Below are 16,834 nucleotides of genomic sequence, written 5' to 3' on the forward strand. Positions count from 1 at the left end.
ATTTCGTTGTAACCTGCTTTTGGTGTATCACTCTAGCTATCAGCTTACAAATGTTCAGTTTAATTCTGGATGAGATCCCATGTTAGGGCAAAACAACTCTGCGCAATGTGTGATGTCTCATGGACAAGGTAATTCTTTTTTTTCATATAGAGGGAATCACCCTTTAATTTCCATAAACATGAAGTCATGGTTCAATGCAAATTCAAAAATTTGTTAACTGCGTTTGGTCTCTCAACTTACAAACGATTCATCATAATTCTCACTCCATGTTCGGGCGAAACAAGTCCCCCCACAATATGCGACATCACATCGCATGGACAGGGTGACTCCTTTTTCATAAAGATGGAATCACCCTTTAATTTCTATAAACAAGAAGTTAAGGTTCACTGCAAATCCAAATCGAAATAGTATAAGATAACCGGATGTACATCAAGCATGGATGTAAGCACACTCTATAGAGTAAAGAAAACACCATACATGCACTAAAAAACTACACTATGGTTGCATCATTCCACTGAAGTCTCTGACCAGACGGCCACCATCCCCGTGCAATTTTGATGACCTCCATCACAATCGGGTCCATTAGCTTTTGCACCTCAAATCAACGCCAATTTATTTGCCTCTTTTGTCCGCCAAATTTCCCAACATCGTAATGTTTGACTCTTGTGGCATAAAACACTGTGTCGCATACAAGTGGTTTCCTCGAAGTACCCATCCTTACATAGCTTCTAGACACGGCATACAAGTGCAACCACACCAATGGTAAACAAATCTCTATCTCTGTTAGCAAATCCATAAGACCATTGGCTAAACAAATCATCTTTATCTCTTGATATTGTTAGAAAAGCGAAAGCACAACTTTTCATTCTCCAAATGTACCACCACATTTTGATCACACAGGTAGCATTGTTGAGAGCCCTTCCACCACCTATCTATCAATCTTTGGTTAGTATTCTTCTATTACCATGCAAAACCCTAATTTTGGATGGGAATTTCACTTTCCATAATAATTTATGTACAAAGATTGTCTCTCAACAGAAAGAGTTGTAACCTTTATAGTTGTCTCTCAACTATTCAAATTGGACTAAACTATCGTCATACAAAACATGTGATAGTTCAATCTAAAGCACTTGGGCTATTGTAGGATCTTTATTATACCTATACTAAAAAGAGAATGATAACGTACAACTAAAGCAGCATTGTCGATCCATTCATCATTCTTGAACCAAGTATTCTCTCCATTCCTACTTCTTTTCCACATCGAGCATAAAAATTCATCATAAACTTTTATTATCCCACAAAAAAAATGCGGGTGATTGCTCCGTTTTATATAGAACTAATTATTTTTGCTAGACATATTTATACGCTAATATTCATTTCCAAGGTCCCTCTTCTTTTTCCAATGTTCAAAATTATTATCCTAACAAAGCTTTGTTTGGTACCTCTCTCTCTCTCTCTCTCTCTCTCTCTCTACTTGTCATGAGCGAACACAATGGAAGACTTATGGGATAGATAAGTTCTTGCGCCGTTGGGACAATTATAATCCCAACACATCCCTGCAAAAAGGACATCTCCATAGCAGATGATGCGGGTCCACATGACATTCCAAGATTTCACAATTATATGTTTGCAAAATATAATTCTTTCTGCCAAGAAGATTTCTAGTGTTCAATATTTCATGAGGAAGTAACCAGTTGAACTGAGGGGCACGAGCATGTCTAATAAGCACTTATTATGCCTTAACATAGGTAAATTTTTCATTTCATTTCCCAAAATGTAGCTCCAAATGTCCATACATTCTGTGTCTTCATCGAAAAGATAGCTGAGAACAGATATTCTCCATTTGACTGAATTCGTGGTATGTGTGACTTGAGATAGGTCAATAGTTCCTCCAAGTGCTCATTATTTAAAGCCCTACCAACTGTCATGTTTGTATCTTTAGCAAAACTGATTAGATGAGTGAATGTGGCATGAAGGCATTGATCATGCCATAGATCCTTCCAAAAAAACTAATTTCTGACATCCATATTAGGCCTTGCCATGGATCTATAACAATCAGTAAGTTTTTAGTTCCCCCACCCAAAAGATCCTTCCATGTGGTCACTAGGCAGTCTGCCATCAACATCGTATGTATTCGTGACTAAATATACACAGGGAATATCATGTTTGTTATGAATTTTGTGAAGATTCTTCGATGGCATAGCCTTGTTCTGCACATTGATATTCATGATGTATAAGGCCCCCCTGAGTTTTAGGTCTGCAAACCTTAGACAAAGCAGGAAGAGTTGGTCATTTGTCTTGGATGTCATATCCTCTCCACAGATAATGCATGAGATATTTACTTACTTGTTGTTTAATAGTTTCAGGTATACCAAGACAACACATGAACGAGAATGGCAAAGAGGATAGGCCAACCTTAACCGTCAGAAGTTTTCCACCATAGGCGAGGAAGGTTGAAATGCCCAAAGGCCTTCACTCAATTCTTGATACCATAGGTAAACAATGCTCAACTCTTGTTTTGGTGATGCTAATAAGTAAACAAGATAGGTAAAGGGAAATGTCCCCTTTGGCAACCAAAGTTATTTGTAAAGATCTCAACTCTTTCCTCACTGATATTCATGGGAATCATGTTTGATTTATAATAATTAACCTTTAGACCAATGGCTAAACAAAAAGATATGCAATAGAGCTTTGATACAAATGATCTGTCTCGATTAATCCTAAAGATGAACTAGTGTATCATCAACATATTGCAGAACCAGAAAATCTATATTTTTAGAGTTAATAAGAGGATAGTGCAAAATTCCTTGGGCCATTGCATTATTGAAGATGGACCGGAGTAGATCAATAGCAAGCAAAAAAAGAAATTGAGGCTCATTATATTTGACCCTCTCATGCAAAAGAAAGTTTTGCAATCACTCCATTAAGTAAAACTCAAGGTGACTCCATGGAAAGAATTGCAGTAATCAAATTAACCCATTTTTAGCCAAAGCCCCTAGCTCTAAGAATTTGGATAATTGCCTCATGTTAAATTGTGTCAAAAGTAAATCCAATTTCAAAACCAAAATTTCCTTATTTTGGTTTGCTACATTGGTGAAGAAACTCATATGCCCATCCCAAACAGTACCGATGAAATCATATTGGTTCTTATGAACAAGCTTTGAAATGATTCTCTGAAGTATATTAGCGAGGAGCTTGGCAATATTTTTTAAGCAAGTGTTTAACACAGAAGTTGGTTTGAACTCACTTAGGTAAATATGGGCATTCACTTTTGGGATTAGAGTAGTGAAGGAAGTGTTTATACTTTCCAAGGAAAATTTACCATCAAAGAAGTCCTAAATCAGGGTCATGATGTATGTTCCAAACGAGCCTCCAACAAACCTTTATGAATTCACTATTGAACCCATGAGGCCCATGTGACTTTGTCATTTGGTAAAAAGACACTCACTTGCTTAATCTCTTCCTCTGGAAAAGGAGTTTCTAACTCCTGAAAGGTACCAGGATCTTATTCTTAAACAAACAGGTTCTAAAGATGAAATGCATAAAAGTATTTTCAGTAGTCCACATTCTCTGCTTGAAAGCATCCCAAAGTATGGCACCATTTCCATCATGATCAGACATCTCATCCCTAGAGTGAGCTTGTAGCATGCTAATGTAGTCATGTCTATGATTTATGGATGCCTTAGTGTGAAAGAACTTGGTGTTCACATCTCCAAGATGATCTCATTTAAATCTTACACAAAGAGTCAAACACAAATATACATTCATTCACTTCTGCAATAGTAGGGTTCAAGCTAGAAGGATATTTTCCCCATATTTTTAAACCTCTCTTCACATTTTATAAATTTATTGTTGGGAAACATAGCATGTAATTTCAAAAAAATTCCTACGCTCACGCGAGATCTATCTAGGAGATGCATAGCAACGAGAGGGGGAGAGTGTGTCCACGTACCCTCGTAGACCAAAAGTGGAAGTGTTTGACAACGCGGTTGATGTAGTCGAACTTCTTCTCATTTCGACCGATCAAGCACCGAACGTACGGCACCTCCGAGTTGTGCACACATTCAGCTCGATGACGTCCCTCAAACTCTTGATCCAGCAAAGTGTCAAGGGAGAGTTGCGTCAGCACGACAGTGTGGTGACGGTGATGGTGAAGTGATCCGCGCAGGGCTTCACCTAAGCACTACGTGAATATGACCGGAGGCGTAAACTATGGAGGGGGGCGCCGCACACGGCTAGGAATCAATGTTGTGTGTTCTAGCGGTGCCCCCCACATATATATAGGTGGGAGAGGGAGGGGAGCAGCAAGGGGCGCCCCAAGTAGGAGGGATCCTACTTGGGCGCCTCCTCCAAGTCGGCCTCCCCCCTTCCATAAGTATCGGAGGGGGAAGGAAAGAGAGGGGGGAGGGAAGGAAAGGGGAAGGCCGAACCCTCCCCTTTCCTTCTCCCTTCCCCCATTTCCTTCTCCTCCTATTTCGGCCTATATGGGGGCGCGCCAGCCCCTCTTGGGCCGGTATGTCCCTCTCTTGGCCCAATAAGGCCCATATCTTTGCCGGGGTTGCCCGGAACCCCTTTCAGGTGACCCGATATGTACCCGGTACCCCCGGAACACTTCCGGTGTCCGAATACTATCGTCCTATATATCAATATTACCATTTCAAGACTCCTCGTCATGTCCGTGACCTCATCCGGGACTCCGAACAACATTCGGTCACCAAATCACATAACTCATATAGTACAAATCGTCATCAGACGTTAAGCGTGCGGACCCTACGGGTTCGAGAACTATGTATACATGACAAGACACCTCTCCAGTCAATAAACAATAGCGGAATCTGGATGCTCATATTGGCTCCCACATATTCTATGAAGATCTTTATTGGTCGAATCGTTATGACAACATACGTTATTCCCTTTGTCATCGGTATGTTACTTACCCGAGATTCGATCGCCGGTATCTTCATACCTAGTTCAATATCGTTATCGGCAAGTCTCTTTACTCGTTCCATAATGCATCAACCTGCAACTAACTCATTAGTCACTTTGCTTGCAAGGCTTCTTATGATGTGCATTACCGGGAGGGCCCAGAGATACTTCTTCGATACTAGGAGTGACAAATCCTAATCTCGATCTGTGCCAACCCAACAAACACCTTCGGAGATACATGTAGAGCATCTTTATAATCATCCAGTTACGTTGTGATGTTTGATAGAACACAAGGCATTCCTCCGATATCCGAAAGTTGCATAATCTCATAGTCGGAGGAATATGTATATGGCATGAAGAAAGCAGTAGCAATAAAACTGAACGATCATAATGCTAAGTGATAACCCACAAGTGTAGGGGATCGCAAAAGCTTTCGAGGGTAGAGTATTCAACCCAAATTTATTGATTCGACACAAAGGGAGCCAAAGAATATTCTTAAGTATTAGCAGTTGAGTTGTCAATTCAACCACACCTAGATAACTTAGTATCTGCAGCAAAGTATTTAGTAGCAAAGTACTATGATAGTAATGGTAACAGTGGCAAAAGTAAACATAATATTTTGTAGTAATTGTAACAGTAGCAACGGAAAAGTAAATAAGCAAAGCACAATATGTGAAAAGCTCGTAGGCATTGGATCAGTGATGGATAATTATGTCGGATGCGATTCCTAATATAATAGATATAATATAGGGTGACACAGAACTAGCTCCAGTTCATCAATGTAATGTAGGCATGTATTCCGAATATAGTCATACGTGCTTATGGAAAAGAACTTGCATCACATCTTTTGTCCTACCCTCCCGTGGCAGCGGGGTCCTAGTGGAAACTAAGGGATATTAAGGCCTCCTTTTAATAGATAACCGGAACAAAGCATTAGCACATAGTGAATACATGAACTCCTCAAACTATGGTCATCACCGAGAAGTATCCCGATTATTGTCACTTTGGGGTTGTCGGATCATAACACATAATAGGTGACTATAGACTTGCAAGATAGGATCAAGAACTCACATATATTCATGAAAACATAATAGGTTCAGATCTGAAATCATGGCACTCGGGCCCTAGTGACAAGCATTAAGCATAGCAAAGTCATAGCAACATCAATCTCAGAACATAGTGGATACTAGGGAACAAACCCTAACAAACTAACTTGATTACATGGTAAATCTCATCCAACCCATCACCGTCCAGCAAGCCTACGATGGAATTACTCACGCACGGCGGTGAGCATCATGAAATTGGGGATGGAGGATGGTTGATGATGATGACGCCGACGAATCCCCCTCTCCGGAGCCCCGAACGGACTCCAGATCAGCCCTCCCAAGAGAGATTAGGGCTTGGCGGTGGCTTCGTATCGTAAAACGCAATGAAACTTTCTCTCTGGTTTTTTTCTCCGTGAAACGGAATATATGAAGTTGGAGTTGAGGTCGGTGGAGCATCAGGGGGCCCACAAGATAGGGGGGCGCGCCCCTCACCCTCGTGGACAGGGTGTGGGCCCCCTGGCCTTGATTCTTTCACCGGTATTTTTTATATTTTCCAAAACTTATCTCCGTGGATTTTCAGGTCATTCCGAGAACTTTTGTTTTCTACACAATAAACAACATCATGGCAGTTCTGCTGAAAACAGCGTCAGTCCGGGTTAGTTTCATTCAAATCATGCAAGTTAGAGTCCAAAACAAGGGCAAAAGTGTTTGGAAAAGTACATACGTTGGAGACGTATCAACTCCCTCAAGGTTAAACCTTTGCTTGTCCTCAAGCAATTCAGTTGATAAACTGAAAGTGATAAAGAAAAACTTTTACGAACTCTATTTGCTCTTGTTGTTGTAAATATGTAAAGCCAGCATCCAAGTTTTCAGCAAGTATTATGAACTAACCATACTCACAATAACACTTAGGTCTCACATTTACTCATATCAATGGCATAATCAGCTAGCGAGCAATAATAATAAAACTCGGATGACAACACTTTCTCAGAACAATCATAATATGACATAACAAGATGGTATCTCGCTAGCCCTTTCTGAGAGCGCAAAACATAAATGCAGATCACCTTTAAAGATCAAGGACTGACTAAACATTGTAATTCATGATAAAAGAGATCTAGTCAAGTCATACCCAATATAAACTAATAGTAATGAATGCAAATGGCAGTGTGCTCTCCAGCGGGTGCTTTTTAATAAGAAGGTGATGACTCAACATAAAGGTAAATAGATAGGCCCTTCACAGAGGGAAGCAGGGATTTGTAGAGGTGCCAGAGTTCGATTTTAAAATAGAGAGGAATAACATTTTGAGAGGCATACTTTCAATATCAACGCAACAACTATGAGATGGCGATATCTTCCATACTACATGCATTATAGGCGGTTCCCAAACAAAATGGTAAAAGTTTATACTCCCCCACCACCAACAAGCATCAATCCATGGCTTGCTCGAAACAACGAGTGCCTCCAACTAACAATAGCCCTGGGGGAGTTTTGTCTAATTATTTTTGATTTGCTTTGATCTTTTTGGATCATGGGACTGGGCATCCCGGATACTGGCCCTTTCTCGTGAATGAGGAGCGGAGTCCACTCCTCTTGAGAATAACGCGCCAAGCATGGAAGACACAGACAACCCTAGTTGAAACATGAGTTGCTCGAGCATACAAAACAGAATTTCATTTGAAGGTTTGGAGTTTGGCACATACAAGTTTACTTGGAACGGCAAGTAGATACCGCATATAGGAAGGTATGGTGGACTCATATGGAGTAACTTTGGGTTTTATGGAGTTTGGAGGCACAAGCAGTATTCCTGCTTAGTACAGGTGAAGGCTAGCAAAAGACTGGGAAGCGACCAACTGAGAGAGTGACAACAGTCATGAACATGCATTAAAATCAATTTACACCGAGTACAAGCATGAGTAGGATATAATCTACCATGAACATAAATATCGTGAAGGCTATGTTGATTTGTTTCTACTACATGCATGAACATGTGCCAAGTCGAGTCACTCAATTCATTCAAAGGAGGATACCATCCCATCATACCACATCACAATCATTTTAATAGCATGTTGGCACGCAAGGTAAACCATTATAACTCATAGCTAATTAAGCATGGCACAAGCAACTATAATCTCTAAATGTCATTGCAAATATGTTTACTTCATAATAAGCTGAATCAGGAACGATGAATTCATCATATTTACAAAAACAAAAGAGGTCGAGTTCATACCAGCTTTTCTCATCTCAATCGGTCCATCATATATCGTCATTATTGCATTTCACTTGCACGACCGAACGACGTGTATAATAATAATAGTGCACGTGCATTGGACTAAGATAGAATCTGCAAGCATTCAATTCAAGAGAGAAGACAAAGTAATATGGGCTCTAAGTTAATAAACAATCATGCATATGAGAGCCACTAAACATTTTCAATATGGTCTTCTACTCTCGACCCCCAAAGGAAAGAAAAGAAAATAAAACTATTTACACGGGAAAGCTCCCAACAAGCAAGAAGAAGGACGAGAAATCTTTTTGGGTTTTCATTTTAATTTCTACTACAAGCATGGAAATTAAACTAACTAATTTTTTTGGTTTTTCTTAAGGTTTGTGAAACACACAAGAAGAAAGCGAGAAAAAGAAAATTAAACTAACATGGATAATACAATGTAAGAGTATAAGCATTGACGACTAGAATAGTGTGTGAACATGAATGTAAAGTCGGTGAGAAATACGTACTCCCCAAGCTTAGGCTTTTGGCCTAAGTTGGTCTACTGCCAAGGATAGGCTGGCTGATATCCGTAGTTGTAACTGGGGTCGTACTGAGATGCAGCAGCAAATGCCTCCTGAGCTGCGGCATGTTGGCGAGCCGCCTCCGCTCTCCCCTCGTGTTCAGCTGCCTCCTCCCTGGTAACAACATATCTTAGTTTTGCCTGGTAATCAAAAAGGAAAGAAACAGGGAGAGTAACATGGACAGAGCTACGTCTGTGAAAGATTAGTCGATACTAGAGGAATTGTTCAGTGCTCAAAAGAAAATGATGTTTGACCATTGCATCATAATCTAAATAAGCAGGAGGCAACACCATATCCCCCTCTCGTGGGGCTATACCAATATAATTAGCAACACGGGTCACATAAATGCCTCCAAATAAATCTCTAGACATACCATTATTATGCAACCTACATGCAACTATTGCCCCCAAGTTGTAATCTTTATTACCTAACACAGCACTCTTGAGGACACAAAGATCAGGGACACACATGTGACACGCTTCATCTTTACCGTTAATGCATCTACCAATGAAGAGAGCAAAATAATGTATAGCAAGAAAATGAATGCTCCCTATGGTAGCTTGTGCTATATCCCTAGATTCTCCCACGGTAATACTAGCAAGAAAGTCTTTATATTCAGATTTGTGGGGATCATTAACATTGCCCCACTGCGGGAGTTCGCAAGCAGTTGTAAAATCTTCTAAGTCCATGGTATAAGATTTATCATAAATATCAAACAGGACACTCTGAGAATTACGTGAAGATTTATATTTAAACTTTCTTACGAATGAATCAGTCAATTGATAGTACTGAGGATACTTATCTTGTAAGAAGTCCTCAAGATCGGCATTACGCACATATGCGTCAAATTCATCCTTAATGCATGCATTAACCATAAACTCGTCTGATGGCCACTCACAAGCTCGCACTTTGGCATCCCTTGGTGGTTCATCGTCTTGCTCACGCATAGCACGCCTGGGTCCTCTCTTTGTTGAGGAACCACCTTGGTACATTTTCCTGGACATATTTCTTCCTCTGAAAAATTTCTGAAATTTGTAGTAACTTTAGAATAAAAGTGAATCAAACTGAACATGATTGATAGCAACTACTCCCACAAGTGCCTAGAGCCTATATCATGCATTAGAATTACTTGGGACCTCATAAATTCAACATGCAAGCTCAAGAACAGGGTCACCTATGCAGCAAAGAATTGCAATGAATAAAGCACTAGAACAAAAACTAATTGGATCAGTGGAGGAGTCACATACCAAGCAACAATCTCCCAAAGCAGTTTTGTGAATGGAGCTTTGAGCAAGGAGATCAAAAATCACAGCAAAATGAGCTAGAACTCGTGCTTGAGCTGGATGGGAAGAAGATGGAGTGTGTGGGTGCATGAATAAGTGGAGGGGGTCCACCATGGGCCCACGAGACAGGGGGCGCGCCCAGGGGGTGTGGGCGCGCCCTCCACCCTCGTGGCCTGGTGATTGCCCCACTTGTAGTGTTTTCAGTGCCTAAAATCCTCAAATATTCCATAAAAAACATACTAAATTTGCAGGGCATTTGGAGTACTTTTATTTTCGGGATATTTTTTATTACACAGATAATTCAGAAAACAGACAGATAATACTATTTTTGCTTTATTTATTTTAAATAACAAAAAGTAAAAAGAGGGTACAGAAGGTTGTGCCTTCTAGTTTCATCCATCTCATGATCATCAAAATGAATCCACTTACAAGGTTGATCAAGTCTTGTTAACAAACTCATTCCGAATAACACGGAACCGCAGAAATTTCGAATAACACTAAGTTACCTCAACGGGGATATGAAAATCCCCAATAATAAGAATATCATATTTTTTTCTTGACAACGGGAAGAGGGAATTCAAAACCTCCAATAATGATAGTTGGAACTTTTCCAATAGAATTGATGCTATGAACTTGAGGTTGTTTCCTCAGAAAGTGTACCGTATGCTCATTACCATTAACATGAAAAGTGACATTGCCTTCGTTGCAATCAATAACAGCCCTTGCAGTATTCAAAAAGGGTCTACCAAGGATAATTGACATACTATCGTCGTCGGGAATATCAAGACTAACAAAGTCTATTAAGATAGTGACATTTGCAACCACAACAGGCACATCCTCACAAATACCGACAGGTATAGCAGTTGATTTATCAGCCATTTGCAAAGATATTTCAGTAGGTGTCAACTTATTCAACTCAAGTCTACGATATAAAGAGAGAGGTATAACACCAACACCGGCTCCAAGATCACATGAAGCAGTTTTAACATAGTTTCTTTTGATGGAGCATGGTATGGTTGGGTACCCCGGGATCTCCAAGTTTCTTTGGTATTCCACCCTTAAAAGTATAATTAGCAAGCATGGTGGAAATTTCAGCTTCCGGTATCTTTCTTTTATTTGTAATGATATCCTTCAACTATTTAGCATAAGGGTTTAATTTAAGCATATTAGTTAAGCGCATATGTAAGAAGATAGGTCTAATCATTTCAACAAAGCGCTCAAAATCCTCATCATCCTTTGTCTTGGATGGTTTAGGAGGAAAGGGCATGGGTTTCTGAACCCATGGTTCTCTTTCTTTACCGTGTTTCCTAGCAACAAAATCTCTCTTATCATAACGTTGATTCCTTGACTGTAGGTTATCAAGATCAACAGCAGGTTCAATCTCTACATCATTGTTTGTGCTAGGTTGAGCATCAACATGAACATTATCATTAATATTATCACTAGGTTCATGTTCATCACCTGATTGTGTTTTAGCATCAGAAATAGAAATATCATTGGGATTCTCAAGTGTGTCTACAATAGGTTCACTAGAAGCATGCAAAGTCCTATCGTCTTTCTTTTTATTCTTTTTAGAAGAACTAGGTGCCTCTAAATTATTTCTCTGAGAATCCTGCTTGATTCTCTTAGGGTGGCCTTCAGGATACAAAGGTTCCTGAGTCATTCTACCAGTTCTAGTAGCCACTCTAACAACAAAGTCATGTTTATTATTTAACTCATCGAGCAAATCACTTTGAGCTTTAAGTACTTGATCAGCTTGAGTAGTAACCATAGAAGCATATTTGCTAATGAGTTTAAGTTCATCTTTAGCTCTAGCCATATAATCACTCAAGCGTCCTATTTTGAAAGCATTATTCTTTAATTATCTACCAACATAAGCATTAAAACTTTCTTGTTTGGCCATAAAGTCATCGAATTCATCTAAGCATGGGCTATGAAATTTAGTAGAAGGAATTTCAACTTTATCATACATATAGAGAGAATTTACCTTTACTATCTGTGTTGGGTTATCAAGACAATGTGTTTCTTCAACATGCGGTAGATTAAGACCATGTATTTATTCAATAGAAGGTAAATTCTTAACCTCTTCAGCTTTAATATCTTTTTCTTTCATTGATTTCTTTGCCTCTTGCATATCTTCGGGACTGAGAAATAGAACGCCCCTCTTCTTTGGAGTGGGTTTAGGAATAGGCTTAGGAGTTGGCTCAATTGGTTCAGGAATTGCCTCGGGAATTGGCTCAGGGAGAGTCCAATTATTTTCATTAGTTAACATATTATTCTATAGCAATTCAGCTTGGTCGACTGTTCTTTCCCTGAAAACACAACCAGCATAACTATCCAAGTAGTCCTTGGAAACATCAGTTAGTCCATTATAAAAGATATCAAGTATTTCATTTTTCTTAAGAGGATGATCAGGCAAAGCATTAAGTAATCCGAGAAGCCTCCCCCAAGCTTGTGGGAGACTCTTTTCTTTGATTTGCACAAAATTATATATTTCCCGCAAGGCAGCTTGTTTCTTATGAGTAGGAAAATATTTAGCAGAGAAGTAATAAATCATATTCTGGGGACTACGCACACATCCAGGATCAAGAGAAATTAACCAAGTCTTAGCATAACCCTTTAATGAGAACGGAAATATCTTAAGGATATAATAATAGCGAGACTTCTCATCATTAGTAAACAGGGTGGCTATATCATTTAACTTGGTAAGATGTGCCACAACAGTTTCAGATTCATAGCCATAAAAAGGATCAGATTCTACTAAAGTAATTATCTCAGGATCAACAGAGAATTCATAATCCTTATCAGTAACACAGATAGGTGAAGTAGCAAAAGCAGGGTCAGGTTTCATTCTAGTATTAAGAGGTTGCTGCTTCCATTTAGCTAATAACTTCTTAAGATCATATCTATCTTTGCAAGCAAAGATAGCTCTAGCAGCTTCTTCATCCATAACATAACCCTCAGGAACAATAGGTAATTCATAATCAGGGGGAGAACTTTCATCATCACTATCATCAATAATAGCATCTTCAATAATTTCATTTTCTCTAACCCTAGCAAGTTGTTCATCAAAAAATTCCCCTAATGACACAGTAGTATCACCCACAGAAGTAGTTTCATCATAAGTATCATGCATAGCAGAAGTGCCATCATCAATAACATGCGACATATCATAATTCATAGTAGTAGCAGGTATAGGTGTCGCAAGTTTACTAATAACGGAAGGAGAATCTAGTGCAGAGCTAGATGGCGGTTCCTTACCTCCCCTCGTAGTTGAGGGCAAAATCTTAGTTCTTTCGTCTTTCAAGTTCCTCATAGTGACCAGCAGATATAAATCCCAAGTGACTCAAAGAATAGAGTATTGCTCCCCGGTAACGGCGCCAGAAATTAGTCTTGATAACCCACAAGTGTAGGGGATCGCAACAGCTTTCGAGGGTAGAGTATTCAACCCAAATTTATTGATTCGACACAAGCGGAGCCAAAGAATATTCTTAAGTATTAGCAGTTGAGTTGTCAATTCAACCACACCTGGATAACTTAGTATCTGCAGCAAAGTATTTAGTAGCAAAGTAGTATGATAGTAATGGTAACAGTGGCAAAAGTAAAGATAATAGTTTTGTAGTAATTGTAACAGTAGCAACGGAAAAGTAAATAAGCAAAGCACAATATGTGAAAAGCTTGTAGGCATTGGATCAGTGATGTATAATTATGTCGGATGCGATTCCTCATGTAATAGCTATAACATAGGGTGACACAGAACTAGCTCCAGTTCATCAGCTCCAGTTCATCAATGTAATGTAGGCATGTATTCCGAATATAGTCATACGTGCTTATGGAAAAGAACTTGCATGCCATCTTTTGTCCTACCCTCCTGTGGCAGCGGGGTCCTAGTGGAAACTAAGGGATATTAAGGCCTCCTTTTAATAGAGAACCGGAACAAAGCATTAGCACATACTGAATACATGAACTCCTCAAACTATGGTCATCACCGAGAAGTATCCCGATTATTGTCACTTCGGGGTTGTCGGATCATAACACATAATAGGTGACTATAGACTTGCAAGATAGGATCAAGAACTCACATATATTCATGAAAACATAATAGGTTCAGATCTGAAATCATGGCACTCGGGCCCTAGTGACAAGCATTAAGCATAGCAAAGTCATATCAACATCAATCTCAGAACATAGTGGTTACTAGGGATCAAACCCTAACAAACTAACTTGATTACATGGTAAACCTCATCCAACCCATCACCGTCCAGCAAGCCTACGATGGAATTACTCACGCACGGCGGTGAGCATCATGAAATTGGTGATGGAGGATGGTTGATGATGACGACGACGACGAATCCCCCTCTTCGGAGCCTCGAACGGACTCCAGATCAGCCCTCCCGAGAGAGATTAGGGCTTGGCGGCGGCTCCGTATCGTAAAATGTGATGAAACTTTCTCTCTGATTTTTCTCCGCGAAACGGAATATATGGAGTTGGAGTTGAGGTCGGTGGAGCATCAGGGGGCCCACAAGACAGGGGGGGCGCACCCAGGGGGAGGGTGCGCCCCCCACCCTCGTGGACAGGGTGTGGGCCCCCTGGCCTTGATTCTTTTGCCAGTATTTTTTATATTTTCCAAAACTTATCTCCGTGGATTTTCAGGTCATTCCGAGAACTTTTGCCTTCTGCACAATAAACAACATCATGGCAATTCTGCTGAAAGCAGCGTCAGTCCGGGTTAGTTTCATTCAAATCATGCAAGTTCGAGTCCAAAACAAGGGCAAAATTGTTTGTAAAAGTACATACGTTGGAGACGTATCACTAAGCTAATGAATGGGTCTTGTCCATCACATCATTCTCCTATGGTGAAAGGATCGAGAAGAGGTGTCTAAAGGGGGGTGAATAGACTCTAAGTAAGAAAAGGTGCAGTTTTTAATCTCTTTAAGTTGAAGTGGAGTTTTGGCACAAGTTTAACATTCACAATACATATCAAGCAAGCTTGACAAGAGTATATGAGCAGCGGAAAGTAAAGCATGCAAATTGCAAGAATGTAAAGGGATGGGATTGGAGTATGCAAATGCAATTTGGAGACACGAAGATTTTTTATCCGTGGTTCCGATAGGTGGTGCTATCATACATCCACATTGACGAAGACTTCAACCCACGAAGGGTAACGGTTGCACGATTCCACGGAGGGCTCCACCCACGAAGGGTCCACGAAGAAGCAACCTTGTCTATCCCACCATGGCCGTCGCCCACGAAGGACTTGCCTCACTCGGGTAGATCTTCACGAAGTAGGCGATCTCCTTTCCCTTACAAACTCCTTGGTTCAACTCCACAATCTTGATGGAGGCTCCCAAGTGACACCTAGCCAATCTAGGAGACACCACTCTCCAAGAAGTAACAAATGGTGTGTTGATGATGAACTCCTTGCTCTTGTGCTTCAAATGATAGACTCCCCAACACTCAACTCTCTCTCACAGGACTTGGATTTGGTGGAAATAAGATTTGAGTGGAAAGCAACTTGGGGAAGGCTAGAGATCAAGATTTATGTGGTAGGAATGGAATATCTTGACCTCAACACAAGTGTAGATGGTTCTCTCTCAGAAAATGTATGTTGAAAGTGTAGGCATGTTCTGATGGATTTCTCCACAAATGAAGAGTGGGTGGAGGGGTATATATAGCCTCCACACAAAATCTAACTGTTACACACAACTTACCAAACTCGATGGGACCGAATCGTGAAACTCGGTTAGACCGATTTAGTTCATAATGTGACCGTTAGGCATTTCGGTGGGACCGATATGATCAACTCGGTAGGACCGATGTGCTAGGGTTAGGGTAAAGCCTCAACTCAGTTTGACTGATTACACAAACTCGGTGGGACTGATTTGGGTAATAAGCAAAATAGAGAGTTGGCCAGGAAAACTCGGTGGGACCGACTGTTTATCTCGGTGGGACCAAAAATATTGCAATAGGAAACATCGAGTTTGCAAGCCCATCTCGATGAGACCGAGATCCCATCGGTGAGACCGACTTGATTAGGGTTTCTGGCAGTGGCTATGTCAAGAGAACTCGGTGGCGCCGGATAGAAAGATTCGGTAGGGCCGAGTTTGACTTTTGGTTTGCGACATATGTGGATGTGAGAAAGTGGTTGAGGGCTTTGGAGCATATCACTAAGCACTTTGAGCAAGGAAGCCATTAAGCAACACCTCATCCCCTCTTAATAGTATTGGCTTTCCTATGGACTCAATGTGATCTTGGATCACTAAAATTAAAATGTAGAGTCTTGTCCTTTGATCTTGAGCCAATCCTTTGTCCTTAGCATCTTGAAGGGGTTCCACATCCTCTAGTCCATGCCACTCCATTGTTGAACTTATCTGAAACATACTAGGTAAGAGTATTAGTCCAACAAAAGATATGTTAACATTAATTACCAAAATCACCCAGGGAGCACTTGTGCTTTCAATCTCCCCCTTTTTGGTAATTGATGACAACATACATCAAAGCTTTAGATAAATATATAGAGAATAACAAGTAAAGCTTTGGAAAGACATGTAACATGCATAGGCTCCCCTACATGTTTGCAATCATGTAAATATGGAATATAGGAGCATGTGAATGCATAAGCTTGATAGAGTAAGCAATGTGTTACATGTATCTTGGCTATATGCATCAGAGCAAATGATGTGAATATAGGAAATGTACCTTCATGCTCATGAGTCCTTCTTGCAAACAGTATGTACATCAGCAAGAAATCCTCACACACATAACTATGATGCATATACTTACCTT

The sequence above is a fragment of the Triticum dicoccoides genome, chromosome 2B, assembly GCF_002162155.2.
Source record: "Triticum dicoccoides isolate Atlit2015 ecotype Zavitan chromosome 2B, WEW_v2.0, whole genome shotgun sequence".
NCBI classification, from domain to species: Eukaryota; Viridiplantae; Streptophyta; class Magnoliopsida; order Poales; family Poaceae; genus Triticum; species Triticum dicoccoides.